Consider the following 20,607-nt stretch of genomic DNA (forward strand, 5'->3'; position numbering starts at 1 on the left):
CATGAACTCTCCTTGTTATACCATCTCTCTTAGTCTATAGATTGTGACATTATTGTCCCTTTTTACAAGTAATATCCACTTATGAGTGAATACATGTCATGTTTCTTTTATCTGTCTGGGTTACCTCACTCAGGATGTTTTTTTTTCCAATTTCCATCCATTCGCTTCAAATTTTCTGGTGTCCTTGTTTTCAACAGCTGAGTAATAGTTCATTGTATAACCACATTTTCTTTATCTATTCCTTGGTAGAGAGACTTCTTGGTTGTTTCCAAGTTCTGGCTATTACAAATAAAACTGCTATGAACATAGTTGAGCAAGTGTCCTTGTGGAATGATTGAGTATCCTTTGAGTAGATGCTCACAAGAATTATAGTTGGGTTTTGTGGTAGGTTGATTGCCACTTTTCTAAAGACTACCATACTGACTTCCAAAGTAGCTGTACAAGTTTGCACTCCCACCAACAGTGCAGGAATGTTCCTCTTGCTCCACATCCTCTGCAACATGAGCTGTTGCTTATGTTTTTTTTTTTTATCTTAGCCATTAGTACTGGTGTTAGATGGAATCTAAATGTCATTTTGATATGCATTTCCCTGGTGGCTAGGGATGTTGAACATCTCTTTAAAGGTTTCTCCACCACTTGAGGTGTTTCTGTTGAGAATTATCTGTTTAGATCCGCATCCCGTTATTTCTTTGGATTGTTTGATTTGCCCATATTCATGATAATTTTAGAAGAGAATCGTTCTGGATTGGATTTCTAACAAATTTGGGTACCTCTGTGAATAGGAACCAAGTTGTGTGGTCACAATCATTCTAGATTAACTAGATACATTTAAATTTCAACATGGTTTTAATAGAGAAAATCATGTGGTTGTCCATGAATTCAGGGAAGGTGCCAATGTCCTATGATAAACACACTTTTTCTATGACCTGAGTGCTGTGTGTCATCACAATCACCCCATAAAAGCAGAACATCTAATATGTGATAGAATGATTTCAGAAATTGTGAGGAAGAGGATATCAGTGAGTGCTTAAGAGAGGCCCTAATCTGGACTTTGAAGAATAGATACTTGGGATCAGGGAAGACACAAAAGGCTGGTGTGAGAGCTTGGAGAGTGGCATGCAAGGCTTTTTTTGAAGGTAGTAAGTAAATAACTTTTCAGAAATCAAAATTTAATGAATTACATGCTAGTAACAGACAATGCTTAGAAATGGTGATTAAAATGAATTCCAAACAAAAAATTATGAAAATATTTATGTGGCTTTATAGTGTTATAAAATGGTTTTTTAACATCTTTATGTAGAAGTAAGTGGGAATTGCTTTCATCGCTCTGTATGTCAGGAGACAGAATGGAAGAATAGAGAGTACCTGAGAAAGTGAGCTGGAACATGATTGGGCTCATACATTCTTAGGTAAGTTTATATTATAATCTTACTTGAAGGTCTTCTTGTAGAAAATAGTTTACACAATGTTCAGAAAGTGGCTCAAAACCAGAGAATCTCCCATAGGTAGTGATTTCAAGACACAAAGAAATAAATGAAGGAGACTCACGAATTTAATCCCAGAAAGTGAGCCTTTAATCCCAGGGAGTGATGATAGAAAACAGAAAGGTATATAAGGTGTGAGGACTAGAAACTAGAGGCATTTGGATGGTTAAGCTTTTAGGCTTTGGAGCAGCAGTTCAGCTGAGATTCATCTGGATGAGGACTGAGAGGCTTCTAATCTGAGGAAACAGGATCAGCTGAGAAACTGGTGAGGTGAGGTAGCTGTGGCTTGTTTTGCTTCTCTGATCTTCCAGCATTCACCCCAATAACTGGCCTCAGGTTTGATTTTATTAATAAGACCATTTAAGATTCCTGCTACAATTGGGATCATACATTCTTGGGTAAGTTTATATTATAATCTTACTTGAAGGTCTTCCTGTAGAAAATAGTTGGCACATTGTTCAGAAAGTGGCCCATAACCAGAGAATCTCCCATAGGTAATGATATCAAGACACAAAGAAATAAATGAAGGAAGGGCAATGGATTTCAAGGAATCAATCATATTGTTTACTTTCCAATAAGATTGAGATTTGCTTAGGTATGAAATATGCCCAATAGTATTAATTCCAATATTCAAAGAAATGCTGAGTCTCTGGGACTTGACAAGTTAATCTTAGCTGGATGTGTGATGCCTAGGTGATGGTATAACCCACTTCTTGGAGACATAACAATTTTGACTGAACAGGTGATTAAAAAGTGCTGGTGATATATTAAAGCTGATTCAGCAGTAGGGAGCCATGGATTAAAAGATTACCCACAATGACTTCCTGGAAAAAACTTTCTACTTGCAAAATCTTTTGAAAATCATTATCTCAGAGTGTATAAAAAGTCAGCAGAAGCTCTGTTGGAACAATCCTGAAGACACAATGGCCAAGCTCCTTCTTGCTATAGGTGAGTTGATAATCAGACCTAGACCCTCAGTCTTGCCTGATTCTTTCCTCACAGGATCTGATAAGGAAGCAGTTTTGACACTACAACGCTAGGCTTTACCATTCTTCATTTGTCATTGAAATTTTTCTTTCCTTATTCAGTCTTTCCTGGTTCTCATAAGTCCATAGTTGAGAGAATACTTTTGCCTTCACTGATACCACAGGCATGACACTGATGTCTCCCCTTCATTCAATGCTTCTTTTGTTCTTCTTTTTCAATAGTCATTCATTGCCCTGACCTCTTGTTTACTTCACCATTCTGAAATTCATAATCAGTTTATTTTCATATGAGTGTTCTAGATCAATTTTTTGATAGATGGCTATCAGTAGACTCTGAGATAGAGCTATCTAAGTTTTCTTTGCTCTTCTTTTTTTTTCAGAATTATTTCACAACTCTCCTCCATTGTCCTATCTCATTACTGACTTATATTGTCACAGGGAGAGACATTCAATCATTTGGGAGTTAGATTTAGGTATTTTAACCCAAGTTGTTCACAATTTACCAGCTGCACTAAATCTGTTTCTATACACACTTTTCTCAGCTTCAGAACCTTATTCAAGTGAAGACAAGCTCAGTGTGTAAAAGATTCACAGTAGAGATGCTCTAGTTACATGATAATGATTTAACCCCAAAATATCGGCACTCAAAAGGCATAGTCAGAATATTGTGCAATAGAACACCAGCCAGGGCTACCTAGTGTGAGACCCTGACTCATTGATCAAAACAGCACAAACGAAGAGGAAACATCCTCAAACCTAAATTGTTCCTTTGTAGCTCAAAATGTCATATGAAGCAAAACATCTGATTTCCTCCATCAAGGGCTCTTAACAGATGCTTCCAAATAATGGCAAGGCTCCAGAAGATATTAAATTATGTACTTGAGATGTGTCTTGGCTGGAGGAAGGCTTGCCATATTACAGCTCTGGGGACTGCAATGTGGGTGCTCACTAAGTAGAAATTCTTGTGAGTCATTTCATTCAGTATCACTGGCAGAGGTAATAGATTTCAAACTTCATAACAATCAGGACACATAAGATGGAACAGAAGGACACTACCAGGTTTTACTAATAAGTGTAGATGATTTTGAAAAGCATGACTCCAAGGTCCACACCTTGTAAAACTATAATGTTTCTTTGGGGATGTAATGATATATAGTTAGTAACATGGGCCACATGAACTGAGAATTTGATCCTTATGATTCTAGCAACTGATTCAGAGAAAAATGTGTTTTTTCTCTCCCTAGGTTTGGCCATTGTGCTGAAAGCTCTGTTGGGTGAGTTATTGACAAAAAAAAAATCTTAATTTAATATAAGTCAAGAACTGGCCTTACCTGGGAAATTCAAACCTGATCACATTGACCCCTGCCTCTGTACTCACATCATCTATTCCTATGCTACGATGCAGAACAATGAAATCACTCTGATTAGCCTGGAGGACTTGAACGACTATGAAGCCATAAATAATCTGAAAACAGGTAAGAGAAGGACAAGGTAAGAGATATCTGGTTTGGTAAATGTGTGTCCATAGTCGGCACATCCTAATGCTTCTTTAATTGTAGCTCCAAATCAAAGTACTTGAGAGGACAATCTGCCAATGTATTTTTCTTGAATTTTAAACTGAGACAGACTGATTGCTTTTATTGTATATAACCTTTGATTCCTGCCTATATTACAAAGTGGCTAATGACCCCATTAGTGTATATGTTATCTCACCTACTTCTACCTAACATGGTAAAAGTTCTTCTTATTCAATGCCCTTGTACATATTCTTCATATTTCATTAATTTTTGACTGTGTTTTAGGAATGGCCATTCTACTTTCACTTCTATGTGTCTGAATATTTTAGTTAGCATTTGTACTCAGACCATATTCTATTTGTCTATCCTTCACCTTTTCATATAATAAAATGTCCACCTGATCCACAAACTTAATTGCAAAAAGCAACCTTCATTCTTTTTGTGGTCAAAGACTTTTGTAGGTTTAATGTATAGCATTGTCCATTCATCTAGTGCCAGATACTTTCTGTGATACCTCACTGTGTTTTGCAAATAATACTACTGTCTTGTCAAGTGCTCTCATTCTTTAGGAAGAAAATGATTCCACGTACTTTAGATATAAACTAAGCAGAGTGGTTGCTGGGTCATGTGGCAATTTTATCTTTCTGAAGGATCCCTACAATGCTTTCCTATATGACTATAATCAGCTATATTTCCACCAATGGTGTACAAGTGTTTTCTTTATTCACACCCGTGAGAAAATTGAATATTGTAATCTTTACTATACCCATTGTGATAGACATGAGACATTACCTCAATGTGGTTGTAATTTAAATATCTCTCCTAGAAATGTGCTAGGGTGATTTTCTTTCACCTGTTAGGTTTCATCTTTTGTGAAATGCCTACCTCAGAGATCAGCAGAGCCCAGCACACTGAGCCTAGGAAGGACCAAGCCCCTTCCCACTGCACCAAGGCTGTGCAAAGTATCATACCACAGGCACTGGATTCCAGAAGCCTGCCCATAGACCAGGGACAGATCCCAATCCCCCTGCGTGCCCCCCCCCCAAACAGTTCAAGCCAAACAACCATCTTCTGTGTCCAGAGGGCCTAGTCCAGTCCCATGGGGGCTCCACAGTTCATGGGCTTCCACTAGTGTGGCCAGTCATCTCTGCACGTCCTCCCATCATGATCTCAACGTCCCTTGCCTGTACTATCTGTCCTCTCTCTCATCAATTGGATTTCTGGATCTCATCCTGGTGCCTGGCTATGGATCTCTGTATCTGCCTCCATCTGTCACTGGACAAAGGCTCTATGATGACAGCTAGGTTATTTGCTAGGCTGGCCACCAGTGTAGACTGGTCCAGGCACCTTCTGGACCACTGACAGCAGACCCAGGTGGAGTCAACCTTGTGGATTCCTGAGGTCCTCTCCAGTACTCTGCCTCTTCCTATTTCCATGATACCCTTATCTATCATGGTATCTCCCTCCCTGCCCTCCCACTCTATCCCTGTTCCAGCTTGACCCTCCCATTTCCCTATGTTCTCATCCCCCACTCCTCACCCTTGGCTACCCCCCATACCCAGTCAACTCACGTAGATCTCATCTACTTCTCCTTCACAGGGTCATCCATGTGTCCCTCCTAGGGTCTTTTCCTGTTAGCTAGCCTCTCTGGAGCTGTGGGTTGCAGTGTGGCCATCCCTTCCCTCCCATTTAGTATCCACTTATGAGTGAGTACATATTATGTTTTGTCCTTCTGAGTCTGGGTTACCTCACTCAAGATGATATTTTCTAGATCCATCCATTTGCCTGCAAATTTCATGATATCATTGTTTTTTACTGCTGAGTAGTACTCCATTGTGTATATGTGCTACATTTTCTTTATCCATTCTTCAGGTGAGGAGCATCTAGGTTGTTTCCAGGTTCTTGTTATTATAAATAATGCTGATATGAACATAGTTGATCATGTGTCCTTGTGGTAAGATTGAGAATTCCTTGGGTATATGCCCAAGAGTGGTATAACTGGGTCTTGAGAAAGAATTATTCTCAGTTTTCTGAGAAACTGCCATACTGAGTTCCAGAGTGGCTGTACAAGTTCTTATGTGACTGTAGTCAGCTATATTTCCACCAATGGTGTACAAGTGTTTTCTTTATTCACACCCCTGAGAAAATTGAATATTGTAATCTTTACTATACCCATTGTGATAGACATGAAACATTACCTCAATGTGATTGTAATTTAAATATCTCTCCTAGAAATGTGCTAGGGTGATTTTCTTTCACCTGTTAGGTTTCATCTTTTGTGAAATGTCTACCTCAGGGCTTTGTCCACTTTTTCAAGGATGATTTATTTCTTGATTTCCATTTTCTTCCATTCCTACTACATATATTCAAATTAATTCCTTAACATTGTATAATTTAAAGTATATATTCCCACTCAGTCTAATATATAAATCTCTCTATGCAATTGATTTCTCTTTTTCCCCTGATTCATAGAAAAAACACACCCCTTTCTTCACTTTTCAATAGTAGTCTATAAGTTCAGGAATATTTTCAAATAATGACACTACACAAATGACTCCAATGGATATTTCATCATTTTCTTAGAAGAATTTGATAGATTGAGACCTTATGTTTATATACCCATTCCACTGTTAGTTGATTTTTATCAATGTTGTGAGACTGGGAAACAACTTCTTGAGTGGCCTATAGAGAAGATTGATTTTCTATCAACCTCTTGCTGCAGGATGCTGCCATTTATTGCCTGGAATCCACATGTCAATTGTAAGGAAGCATACAGTCTTTTACAAATCCTGATGTGATCATTATGACATTCTATGGGATGAGTGTCTTTTTCTGTCTTGAGGATTGCTTTTGCACTGTAGGGATTTTTTAAAAGGGAAAAAGAGATCTTAGCTTTCTACTTCAGGAAATAGGACCTAAAGGATATTATAAATCCCAAAATTAAAAATTTTGATTTATTCTGTTACAGTTTTTCTTTCCTTAATAAGCCAAGTTCTCATGTTTTACAATGACACTTTTTACTTTAGCCATAACTAAGATGAGGAAAACTCAGGTCAATTCTACCTTCAGTAATGACACTTTCCTTGGGATTGAATAATCTAAGCTATGATTCTCAACTGAGCATATGTTCATCTTAAGAAATTTCCTTGAATTTTTTCCTTTCACTTTCCTGCATCAAACTAAACCAGACACTGAAAGCAACACCAGGTCTGATGCCAGATTACAGTATCTGAATCTCTGAGCAAGGGATAGGAAGCCTATAACTCTAATGTTTTCAAACAACTGTCAATCATACTTTTTGGAAGCTAATGTCTCAAAACAACTATCCCCATGAAGATGTGCATTTTCACAAGAAATGATTTGTATTCACATATGGAGGTTGAGAAGTTAGTAAAGCTAAAAGAATTTGTCATTTTATGTGATCAGGAATAATTTGAGCTAACTGTGACATAACTGTGGTTCTAAGTTATTGACATAGAAATGCAGTTAGTAACTAACACAGTGCCAATAGAGTTATGCTTACGGTTAAGGTTAGTGTTATGTTAGTGTTAGTGTTTAGGGTTAGGGTTAGGTTACATAGAAAACTTGTGTAGAGAACGTTACTTCAAAGAACTTGCACTACAATTATAACAAAAATTTTTAGTATAAAAATTTCATAAGTAATGGAAAATTATACTAGGGTGGGTTCTTTTTCATGACACCACAGTACTAAATAATATGAGAAATGTAGAAATCACACTGCTATTATATATAAAGGAAGTCAAAAGTTTTTATATTTCTCTTTTACTGCTCTTTTTAAGGAACATGGAGCTGAAAAATCTCCTGGCCATTGGAGGCAAGAAGTTTCCATCTAGCAGGTAAGTTCTGTACATACAGTTTATTGCTCTTGGCTAGTGTGACAACACAATCTCATTCCATTACTTCTCATTTGCAGAAAGGTATTAAGAATATCCATTGGGTAAATAGGTTAAGTCCTAATTTATTTCACTAGAAGCTCTAATTAAACAGAATGCACTCTTCACAAGTGCACATGTGGCTTTCACAAGTTCAAATTCATTTGGGTATTCTGGGATACCAACCTCTGAGTTACCTACTACAAAGAGCTGTTTTTTTAAGTAGTTAAAATCATCCAGGTCAGAGGAGTGTCATGTACTGCTTCTTTTCACCATTTTAGGAACTGAATTGAAAACTCTTATACAAAGGATGTATGCTTTGAGGTAATATGAACCAGAATATATCTGTGGACAGTATATGATTGATTAGTTAGAAAGGAAAGCTATTAAAATGAAATGGTGATGTAATAGTAGTTATGGTGGGATTAACAAAACAAAGGAAATGCTGAAGTGGAAACAGGCCAGGGAGCCTTGGAGAACAACACAGATTTTGAAATTAGCTGTGAACTGTCTCATTCCAATGTGGTAATTTCACACAAATCTTTGTTCATCTTCCTTTGGTCTCCCTCAGGTTCAGTATCATGGTGTCTACTTCTGAGAACCGTCAGACTTTCATTACATCAGTATTGGTGAAATTATTAAGGCCACTCCATGTAGTTAAAAAAAAGGGAGGTTTATTTTGTGGGCTAACTTACAAATGAAGGGGTAGGTTGCAGGGTCTGGCAAAGGTATAGTGTATTCCGGCAGTGTTCTCTGGAGAACTCTGCTCGGTCTACCTCCAGCATCCAGGGTCTGGGAACCAAGCATGAGACCTCTTCCTGATCCTTGGTCTCCCGCTTTCTCCTCCACCCTGCCTTGTGGGCTTGACTATTATCGAAGCCTCAATGGGGGTTGGAACTTCCAGGCCAATGCTGGGATGGCTATCCACTACACATCAGTCATGAAATTTCTGTGCCAACACAGTTTTGATGGGCTGAATTTGGACTGGTAGTACCCTGGGTCTGGTGGAAGCCCACCTAAGGACATGTATCTCTTTACTCTCCTGGTGAAGGTGGGGAAATCAGGAGATGCCTTTAGTCCTATAAGATACAAAGTCTCTCCTTTCCAAGGAGAATTGGGTTCTTTTAGAGCACACCAAACTAGAATTTATAATTATAGATTCTTAGCATTGCATAGGCCCTGAAATATCATTCATTGACTCCACAAGCATGTGGGACACTACACTATATGCAGGTGTAGAATAACAATGTATCTTCATATGTTGTCTATGATGTGAATTACAGAGTAATTATGGTCTTTTTGATATGGAAAAATAACTACTATAAGGAAAGGGCTTTAGTAAATTTGCCAGAGTCACTCAGATAACAGTATCATATCTGCCAGTTTTGTTTCCTTACAGAGTTCAAACCTCATAACAATTACATCAGAATATTTACTGTAACGGAATATGGTATACTTGATGATAGTTAATGAGTACAGACTAAAGGTGAAAATAAATCAGAATCTTTTGCTTTAAATTGTTCTCCTCTATAACCTGGGAAACAACTGAAGTGCATTGTGGTAGTGGGCATGAGTGGGGTCAATAGGGTACAAAAGAAACTCAAATGTGTGTGTAACTCTTCAGACATAGAGAATGATATCAGAATACATTTATTTTTTGAGAGTAAATTATAATAACAGTTGATTTAGTAGCAGGAACTTCCTCTTTTACTTATGATCATAGTGAATGTGAAGTATGTGCATGAAAACATACACTGAAAGAATGCTGATAATAGATTTCATGATGTAGAACCTGAAGTTGTAGGGAAGGGTGATGATCATCAAGCAAAAACCAGAAGAATAAAAACCAAAGATTGGAGAAGGTTTTTAAAATGTAGTCATTTCTATAATACTTGTATAAAAAAGAAAAGAACTTTATTTGTGTGTTTAATTTTTGACAGATTATTCTACCACTGATCTACATAGCTAACTCAACAACAGATTCTTTACAATAATACTCTCACCACCAGATATTTTCCCAACCTCTGAAGAGATTCAATGTTCTGTACCAATTAAATGACAAGTAGCTTCTATGGGATAGCTATGGCATAAATAACAATATGAAACAAATTTCTGGGCAAAATTTACAATTTTCAGCCATTGTTTCTAGGTGATTTCTCTTCAACAGGACAAAATAAAAGCAATCATGCTGCATTTTATGCACTTAATATTTGGAGACAGCTAAAACACTTTTCTTCGTTTGCTTCTTTCACCAGTAAAGTGACCTTATCATTTGACCCATTTTCTACAATGCAAATTCTGGAAAAGTACTTCAGAAACAGTTTCTAGAACACCCAAAAACAATAATGAGAGAAACCTGAGTATTGAAGATAAGAACAGAGTCACATAGAATCTAGGCAGATTACAACCGCCAAGAACTTGACCTGTTACACAGTTCTTACCAGCCTTCCAGCTCATCAGTTCAACATATCATTAGACAGGCTTTTCAGTCTCTAAGCTAATTCATTCAGTCAGCAATGGCAGCACTCTCCACAACACTGCAAGGGGATGCAGGGAACTGCTGAAAGACATTTCCAGAGAACTGAAAAGAGCAGCTCTGACCAAACTTTGGAGACTCTCTACTGACCACTACAAGTTACTAGATGTTAGATGTGTTGATATTTTTAAATAAGCTATGCATATTTTAGGAAGCCATATACTTAGTAATATCACAGCATCTAATCTCCTGAATTTGTTGATGTAATAATGCATAATAAATTAATGTAAAATACAAAAATGTGTATTGAAATAAATTTAAGTCTATATACATTTCCTGTGAAAAGAACTGAAATAAACTTGAAATTACATTATTGTCATTGCTCTTTGTTATCCTCCCTACTGGGTAGCTCCTGTGGTAATGAAAGGTTATATTCACACAGCAAGAATGGGAGAATTAACTGACCATCTTACCCTGCTAGAAACTCTATAAATTACAATAATGACTGGCTTCACAAGATATACTTGTGCAATTGTGGCAGAAATGTTATAGGAGTCACCAACCACTTTCTGATCAGATTTAAGGACTGCTCTATGAGATATAACTTGTGCTTTTGACCATTAAAAGGGTCAAAATAGGAGCTGACTAGGTCAAGGCCCTAGTGAAGAACTGGATGCTATTATTCCCCTAAATACCCATAAATTAGTGCTTCTCTCAATCTTCATTGGCAAAATTTCATTTTGCAATGATTGGCAATTAAGACAAAGAACAATGACAATAATATTTGGGTTGTGGGTTTCTGTGACTCCATTGACAAGCCACCTGACAAAAGTTAGGCCCTACCAGGCACTGGGGTTTTCTGTTCAATAGCCTATAATGTTTTGGAAAGTCATCATTTCCTCACTGTGGGGTAATTTCTAAACTGTTTTTTTAATATGTATGTACTTTAGAAAGATTCTACAGTATGTTTTTATTTGGCATTTTCATCAGCATTTAGTGTCATTATCTCTCCTCATGGTCCATCATCTACCCTGTTTTCCCATTCTTTACCCCATTTAACCTTTCTTGTTCCATTATTACCATATCCTGCTTTATATCATTGTATTTTATCGCATCTTTTGAAACTCTTTTCTCCGTGGACTTTTATTTTTACTATTTGCCTAGCCTCTGGGTATTTCAAATGAAACACACATGTCTAAACTTTCAAAGCTAGCAGTCAAATATGAAAAAAAAAAACCAAGTGGTTCTTGTCTTTCTTAGTATTCTTCATGCTTCTCCTGATTCTGAAATGAAGTCTCAAATGGCATAGAGCACTTCATGTGAATAAACATCTTGTTATCACTTGAATAAACATCTTGTTATCACTTGAATAAACATCTTGTTATCACTTGAATAAACATCTTGTTATATTTTGTATACTATTCAACCGAATTATGTTTATTATATTTTTTAAAAAACTTAAAAACTTGAAATAATAACACATAACATTTTTTATAGGAAATGCATGAAGCTTTTAAGAATGAACCCTTAGATGAACACGAGACCAGGCTGTTACTCACTTCCACAGGTGGTGGTATTGTCTCTGTCATTGAGTCTGGCTATAACATCCCTGAACTGTCACAGTAAGTGGAGACAAATATTAACAATTTTGTGTGTGTTTACACAGAACACACTTATTTCTTTTCTTTCTTGCTGCTCTAGGGCTCTGACTTAAGGCCTTATAAAGGTGTTTTTTGTTGTTGTTGTTGTTGTTGTTGTTTTGTTGTTGTTTGTTTTTTTTCCCACATTGGCAAGAAAAACAGCACTCAGAATGAATTGGGTGTGAAATTTTAAATGTTTTCATTTAATCTTTAAATATTTTATACATTTATGTAATGTATTTTGATTAAATTTATTCACCAATGCCTCTCTCCAAATTCTCCTCATGCCTCATTTTCTCCCACTGAGTTCCATATTTTTTATTTTGAGTTTTTATGTCCTTAATAATACCCTAATCCAATCAGTTTTGCCCTTATGTGCATGGTTGTGGAGTTATCCATAGTTTCACACACACATTATTGTGGTAATATTCCCAAGGGAGTTTGAATTTGTTCTTCTCAGCAGCCTTTAAATCTTCAGTAGCTTCTTCCCCAAGTTTGTTTCATGGAATAGGCACTGTTTTAATTTTGGATGACTTGATTTTGGTAGGTCTTGTGCAGGTAACCACAGCTACTGAGAGTTAATATGTGCAACAGCCAAATCTCGACTAGAAGTCAGTGTTTCACAGTCTTCTTCCCTAATAACAACCAGCATATAATGTCTTTGCCCTGCTTATCTATTGTATTCATGGAGCCTTCAAGTTGAGGGGTTCTGATACATATATATGTTTCACAGCTGAGGATTCACAGTTACTTGGTTTCTGTACTTTAAATAATAATGAGTGTCTGCATTAATCACTATGTGCTAAAGAAAGTGTTTCATTCTCTGAAACACTTTGAGAACACCATGGATATAAACATGAATATTTAAAATAGAGTTTGACAGCATGACCCTAATGCAAAACAAAAATTTTGACACCCTCTTGATTTGGTGAGTTCACTGGGTTTGTACTTTTGTCCAAATTTATAGTAGCAGGCATGAGATCCATTACCAGGCATCTTACTTGTAAAAGTTGTTATATCCATAATCATCATGTCTTTAATGCACAACGTGCCAAGCAGGGCATTTTTCTAACATGCAGGGTCTTGCACTCAATAAATTATTGTATTTTCTCCTCCACTAGATTGCATAACACTTTTTGACATGATGTAGACTTGCCAACAGGAAAAGTTTTCATTTTCATTGTCAGGTTTATTCCTCTATGTCTCAAATTAATGTGTGTCCTAGTCAACAATCAGATGTTAGCATTCTGTTCCAGTGAACATAAAAGACAAATTGCATCATGATGGGTTGTTTTAGGTGTCTCTGATGCCTGCATGGCCAAAAACATGTAGGGAGGTGTAGTTGGAGAGCTTCCCTCCAGGTTGCACAAAGCTCCCGCGGTCCCATAACCCACGTATAAAATAATCATACAGACATTTATATTATTTAAACTGCTTGGCCATTAGCTCAGGCCTACCATTGTCTAGCTCTTACTCTTAAATTAACCCATTTCTTTTAGTCTATACTTTGCCACATGGCTTGTGGCTTACCGGTGTCTTTACATGTTGCTTCTCATGGCAGCGGCTGGCAGTGTCTCCTCCTCCCCAGCCTTCTACCTCCCACAATTCTCTTCTCTGCTTGTCCCACCTATATTTCCTGCCTGGCTACTGGCCAATCAGCATTTTATTTATACAGAGTGATATCCACAGCACTTCCTCTTTTCTTTTCTGTTAAAAAAGGAAGGTTAACTTTCACGTAGTAAATTACAGATAACAAAACAATTATCAAGCAAGTATTACAGTTATAATATTAAAGAAAATATCCTATCTATCTTATATTTGTGAGTTTAAGGTTTTATATCTAACTTATCTTTTATCATAACTGAGGAAATTATAACTATCTAGGCTTCAACCACATCAAAGACCTCAGAAGGATATAATATTACCTGAGAACCGGGAGAAGGATGCAAGCATTTTTCGGGAGTCTTGCAGGGTAGACAGAGACAGCTGGCAGCCTGGACAGTCACCTAATGTTCCTTTGTAAAGTTGGGGCATTTGTCTTCAGCCCACAGGGTTAGAGTCTCTTGGTCACTTCTCTCAGTGTCCTGTAGAATGTCTGGCAGTTTCCTCTGCGAAGCAGGAACCTGAAGGACCATTTTGTCAAGCAAAGTTTAGTGGTCACCTTTCTATGGGTCTTGTATGTCCAGTCGATCAAGCAGTCCAGGCAAGAACAGTTTCTTGCCAAAATGGCTATTTTTGCCAAGGTGAAGATAAGATATGAAGTGTCTTTAATGCCCATCCTCCTCTCTGAAGTAAATCAGTGCTGCCAGGAGCAGACATGTCTCACTGTCCAGAAAGTCTAAATTTTAAGTATTTTAAATGCCATATTCTGTAGGTCTTTGAAGTATTTGAAGATTACCTATGTATCTGAAATATTTCTATGTATATCTAGAAGACTTAACTAACATGGCTATGAGTATGATTATCATAGATGACTAATTATTAATCTATTTTTAATTATCCATTTCAATTTAAAATGAGCTATACAAACATAATACCTTAAACACGAGTAGAAATATACACACAGTATAACAAAATTAACTTTAAGTTTGTATCAATAGACCAAAATCTATATCAATGTAAAACATTTTAAATGGGTTGTTGCTCTTTAGAAGTAAGTTTCTTAATCTACCCTTTTATCCTGTTATATCTATATCATATCCCCTTTTCTTCTTTAGAAAGAGATTGCATTTATAATCAACCTGTTTTAAATAAAATAGTGGTTTTTTTCTGTCTCATACCAGAGGGCTCTTCTGATTTGGGACACAAGAAGCTACTTAACCTTTTCTTTTAACAATGTATTTGGGTTTAGAAAAGGAGTGAGCCAATTCTATCTCCAAAGCCAGCTGGGAATTTGGGAGTAGCTTTTCTTACTACTTCCTGCTGGAGGGGGGCACTGTATCTTATGGGGACATAAAGAAAATTTTAGGATTATGGAGTAGTCCGTGAGGGTAAACTTCTGAGCCAGTTGCCTTGAAACCATTCTGGATGTCAGATCATCTGAGCCATGGTGTCATCAGAGACCTTTCAGGTGGTCTTGGCTGATCAAACCTGATGTATCTTAATCTGGAACAAATCCATAGCCCCTCTGGCTTTCTGTGGAAACAAAAGCAGAGACTCCTTTCCAAAGCAAGGTATCCTTATATCCAAATTTTGAAGTCAAGGTACCTTTAAAATTTACATATTTGTTTAACTCAACAGCTTTTACGATCAAATCTTTTTTTTGCAGTTAAAAATCCCAAAGACAACATAAACCAGATTCTCTGTGTAATATCCATCTTTGTAAGACTGAAACACCTCTGTGGCTGCTGGCTCCACCCACCTCAGCTTCCCAACTTGGCAGTGGTACAGTTTACCGCCAGCTCTGGGTCTGGAGCTATGTGTACCATCAACTATCAGAAGCAGTTCTATCAAAGCATCGCGTAGCCCAGAAAATGTTTGTTTGTTTGTTTTGTTTTTTGTTTTTTGTTTTTTGTTTTTTTAGCTCGCAAAGGCTAAATCCACCACTCAGCAGAGTAAAGTGTCACTTGTAGATTCCTCATTCCCACCACACTGTAGGTCATACGCACAAGCCAGGAACCTGCCATAGTAGCTCAAACCGGCAGGCTGCTGCTAACTTGAGAAAGACAACTAGGAAGCTGTTTTTAGCTCCATTTTAGAATCTTTTTTCTTAGGTTTTAGGTGGAAATTCTTGCCAACACGTTGGGCGCCATTTGTAGTTGGAGAGCTTCTCTCCAGGTTCCACCAAGCTCCGGCGGTCCCATAACCCACATATAAAATAATCATACAGACATTTATATTATTTAAACTGCTTGGCCATTAGCTCAGGCCTACCATTGTCTAGCTCTTACTCTTATATTTAGCCCATTTCTGTTAGTCTATACTTTGCCACATGGCTTGTGGCTTACCGGTGTCTTTATATGTTGCTTCTCATGGCAGCGGCTGGCAGTGTCCCTCCCAGCCTTTCTGTTCCCAGCCTTCTCCTCTTCCTTGTCCCACCTACCCTATCCTTCCTGCCTGGCTACTGGCCAAGCAGCACTTTATTTATACAGAGTGATATCCACAGCAGGGAGGTCTCCCATACCTTACACAGATTCATTCATTTAATAAACTAGGGATCCTTGAAGAGAATTTTCTATCCATTCCAGGTGTTTCTGCTCAAACTCCTTTTTGTGTATTTTATTTTCAGTTAGCTTACAAATTTGCAGATTGACACATGTATTCTTTCTATAATCTTTATTTTTTCTAAGCCACTCTCCACACTTTCCTCCCCCAAGTCTCTACTATGACAAAAAAAAAAAAAAAAAAAAAAAAAAACAACGCATAGAAACCAAAACTCTTTCAATTCCTCTGTAGCTTTCTTTACTTCTCCTGGATTAATTTTTACTTGTGTAGAAGAATGTAACTTTCAACATAGGATTTTCCAGGGCCTTTCCTTATAGATAGAATGAAATGAGAAAAGAAGAATAGATGATGCAGGCAGTTTAAAATCTTGATGGAGTGGGAGAATGGTACATGGAAGGGATTTCAGGAATTTGACCCCCCAAAACAGTGATTCTTAAGAGTTTCTTTTTTTTTCCATTTACAGGTCCCTTGATTACATTCAGGTCATGACATATGATCTCCATAGCTACACGGATGGCTATACAGAAGAAAATAGACCCCTCTTCAAAGATCCAAATGACAAGGGCATTAGTGGCAGCCTCAATGTGGTAAGACCTGGACATTCAAATGAAATGAGAAGTGGCTAATATCTTTGGAGATTCAAGCACAAAACAACACTAGCTGAGCTTATGCAGTCTTCTTAAGCTTTTTAGTTGATCTCAAAAAATAAGTCAGCAATATATTTAAAAAACAAAGACTTCTTTATGTTATCAGCTAAAGTATATCCTGATAGAAACACAACAAAAAATTTAAAAGTGATGCATTTGTTTGCATGAAATTTTGTAGAACAACAGTAATACCCTCCTCATTTTATTTTATTTTTTATAATTTGATTCAATTTTACATATCAGTCACAGATTCTCCTTTCCCCCTCCCCCCACCCTCCCCTAGTCCACCCCCCCCCATTCCTATCTCCTCCAGGGCAAGGACTCCCTTGGGGATTCAGTTCAGCCTGGTAGATTCAGTCCAGGCAGGTCCAGTCCCCTCCTCCAGGCTGAGCAAATTGTCCCTGCATAGGCCCCAGGTTCCAAATAGCCAGCTCATGCACTAAGGACAGGTCTGGGTCCCAAACAGTTCATGCTATTCAATTGTATCACTTATCCAGAGGGCCTGATCCAGTTGGAGGATCCTCAGCTATTGGTTCATAGTTCATGTGTTTCCACTAGTTTGACTATTTGTCCCTGTGATTTTACAATCTTGGTCTCAACAATTCTCATTCATACAATCCCTCCTCTTTCTCACCAGTTGGACTCCAGGAGCTCCACCTGGGGGCCTGGCTATGGATCTCTGCATCCACTTCCATCAGTCATTGGATGATATTTCTAGCACCACAATTTGGGTGTTTGGCCATCCAATAATACTCACTTTTTAAACAAACATTACATAGCAATTTCATACCATCTATTTCATTCACAAAAAAGCTTCAGTATCCAACAGTGCTCTAATTTTTTTTCAGTAAATGTTGTCATATCAAGTTCAAACTTAATTGGCTGCCTACAAGACCCAACTTACTCTGGAACAAACTAATCTATGAAACCTTATTGTCCAGAATTCTTTTTCCATTTAACAAATAATTGCACTCTTAATGTAAAGACAATAAAATTCACTCTTATCTTTGTACATTTACTGAGAATGTGTCTATGTCATATACTTTCTCTCTTTAATATATGTATTTGATTAATAAAATTCAGATATTCATACTTCTTGAAAAAAAGAAAAATAGATCTAATTAAATTTTAATAACCATCACACAATTTGAGCTGTCAGAACAGGGAACTAACCTAAGTAAGCACAGATCACGAGCTGCTTTGACCCTACAGCTAACCTTCTGCTACTGCAGGACTGTATCATGACCTACTGGAAGAACCATGGGGCTGAAGCTCTGGTGCATTCCCCACATATGGACAAACCTTCACCCTTAGTAACCACTCTGAGCATGGAATTCACACCCATACCATTAGTGCTGGACAACCAGGGAAGTACATAGAGGAAACAGGACTATGGATCTACTATGAGGTCAGTAGATTGTTGGAGAATGGTCAATGGACTGCAGGCCCAGTTCTTTAATCTGGCCACTAAAATCTGCTGAAAATGAATGTTCCTTATGTGCAGTGCCTTCATGACCTAAGCTGAATGACCACTCCAAATTCTTTATTTTTATTATATTTCTTAATTAATAATTTATAGATAGTACTTTAGGATATACAAGATTCCTTCATATCAGTGGTACTTAACCTTTCTAATGCTGTGATCTTTTAAAGTAGTTCCTTATGTTGTGGTGACCCACGACCAAAAATTTACTTTGTTGCTATTTAATAACTGTATTTTGTTACTGTTATGAATCATAATGTAAATATCTGATATGTGACCAATATATAGGTCTTTCTTTCTTTCTTTTTTTTTTTTTGAGCTGAGGATCGAACCCCAGGCCTTGTGCTTGCCAGGCAAGTGCTCTACCACTGAGCTAAATCCCCAACCACCAATATATAGGTCTTAAGCCACATGTTGAGAACCTAAATAATACTCTAAGTCTAATAATAAATCTATAGATATATGACATAATTACCTATCATACCATGTAGAAATTTGGTGGATATTGAAATTATACTGCAAAAATATGACCAACATATCTTTATATAAAAATATCTGTATCTTTACAATTCCTTTGTGGTCTAGCTTTGTTTGATAAGCTTACTCTTGGGTTCAGTTTCAGTAGTATATATATATATATACTGTAAGTATACACTGTGACTATCATTGTGATCCCTGATTCCTCAAACTTAGAATCTCAACTTGCAGGAAGATAGAACAGGAGAATTAACAGTTTGAAGACTGTCTTAGGTACAGATTGAGATTATATCAGAATGTGAAAATATATAATATGAGTTGGAGAACCACCTTCATTGTAAATAATTTACATAGTGTGGGCAAAGATCTGTACATATGTCAGGCCTAGCAGAAGTAAAAGTTAACATTGTCTCAATTTTCTGTGAGACAAATAAAACTTATAAGAATATGAGGTTAAACCCCACAAAAATAGAAAGGGATAAAAACAAAGTATATCCTATTTTTCTTTCTTTCTATTGATATTTAAATATTTGAATCTGTTGAATATTTGAAGATTTGCAGCTTCCTGATTAATGGAGCCACTGAGATATGGAATGCCCCCTCAGGAAATACCCTATGCTTTTAGGGGCACAGAATGGGTTGGCATGATAATGTCAAGACCTTCCAGATGAAGGTAAGTTCAGTTCATTGGATATGCAGAGATCTCATTTCTGACTCACAGAAACCAAGTAACTCATGTCCTCTGTTTGCACAGACTCAGTGGCTCAAGAAAAACAAATTAGGAGGTAACACTGTCTGGCCCCGGGATATGGATGACTTTACTGGTTCTTCATGTAAACAGAGAAAGTTCCCTCTGACCCTTACCTTAAAGGAAGCTCTCAATGTCCAGAGTCCTAGTAAGTTGCAGCAGTGTTACGTTGGTGTGTAATGCCCTTCACTAACTAAAGGTAGTATTGACAATTCCATGACTAGTTCCCAGAATGTTTCCATTTTATCTGTTGGACCTTTCCTAATGAGAGACAGTTTTTGACCTTTCCAAAGACCTTGATTCCAATAATTGATATTACACACTTATAAAAAACCAGGCCTTCCTTGTGGGTGGGGTGTGCAGTTTTGGGTCTAATCAGTCTTCAAGGCATAAGAGTCCACAGAAAATTTAGTCACATTCAGTTTTCAAATCTTCCACTCTTTAAATATCTTCATTAGGTAGCCTCCCTGGAGTTGTGTAGCAGTCTAGTCATCTTTGTTTTAACGGGACCCTAGAAAAGACAAAGGATCACCCAATGACAGAGAAATGGATGAGATCTACATGAACAACCTGGATGACAGTGGGAGTTATGAAGGGCAAGTTTTGAGGGAAAGAAAGCTTAGGGGAGCAGGAGATCCCAGCTGGATCAAGAACAGAAAGGGAGAAAAAGGAATAACAGACCATGATAAATGAAGACCACATGAGAACAGGAATAGGCAGAGTGCTGGAGAGGTCCCCCAAAATCCACAATGATACATCCTCTGTAGACAGCTGGAAATGGTTGAGAGAAAGCCTGATCTGACCTAGTGTGGTGATCAGATGGCCAAACACCCTAACAGTCGTGCTGGAACTCTCATCCAATAACTGATGGAAGTGGATGCAGAGATCCATAGCCAGGCCCCAGGTGGAGCTCCAGGTGTCCAATTGTCGAGAAAGAGGAGCAACTGTAAGAGCATGAATTGTTGAGACCAAGATTGGAGGTACCACAGGGACAAATGCCCAAACGAATGTAAGCACATGAATTGTGAACCAAAGGCTGTGGAGTCCCCAGCTGGATCAGGCCCTCTGGATAAGTGAGACCATTGAATGGCT

General features: G+C 37.6%; 1 pseudogene; it reads left to right on the plus strand.

Annotated features, from left to right (window-relative positions):
- The first annotated feature begins 2,407 nt into the window (after positions 1 to 2,407).
- LOC118586233 lies at positions 2,408 to 19,695 on the plus strand (annotated as a pseudogene).
- Positions 19,696 to 20,607: the final 912 nt, after the last annotated feature.

Source organism: Onychomys torridus, chromosome 6 (assembly GCF_903995425.1).
Source record: "Onychomys torridus chromosome 6, mOncTor1.1, whole genome shotgun sequence".
NCBI classification, from domain to species: domain Eukaryota; kingdom Metazoa; phylum Chordata; class Mammalia; order Rodentia; family Cricetidae; genus Onychomys; species Onychomys torridus.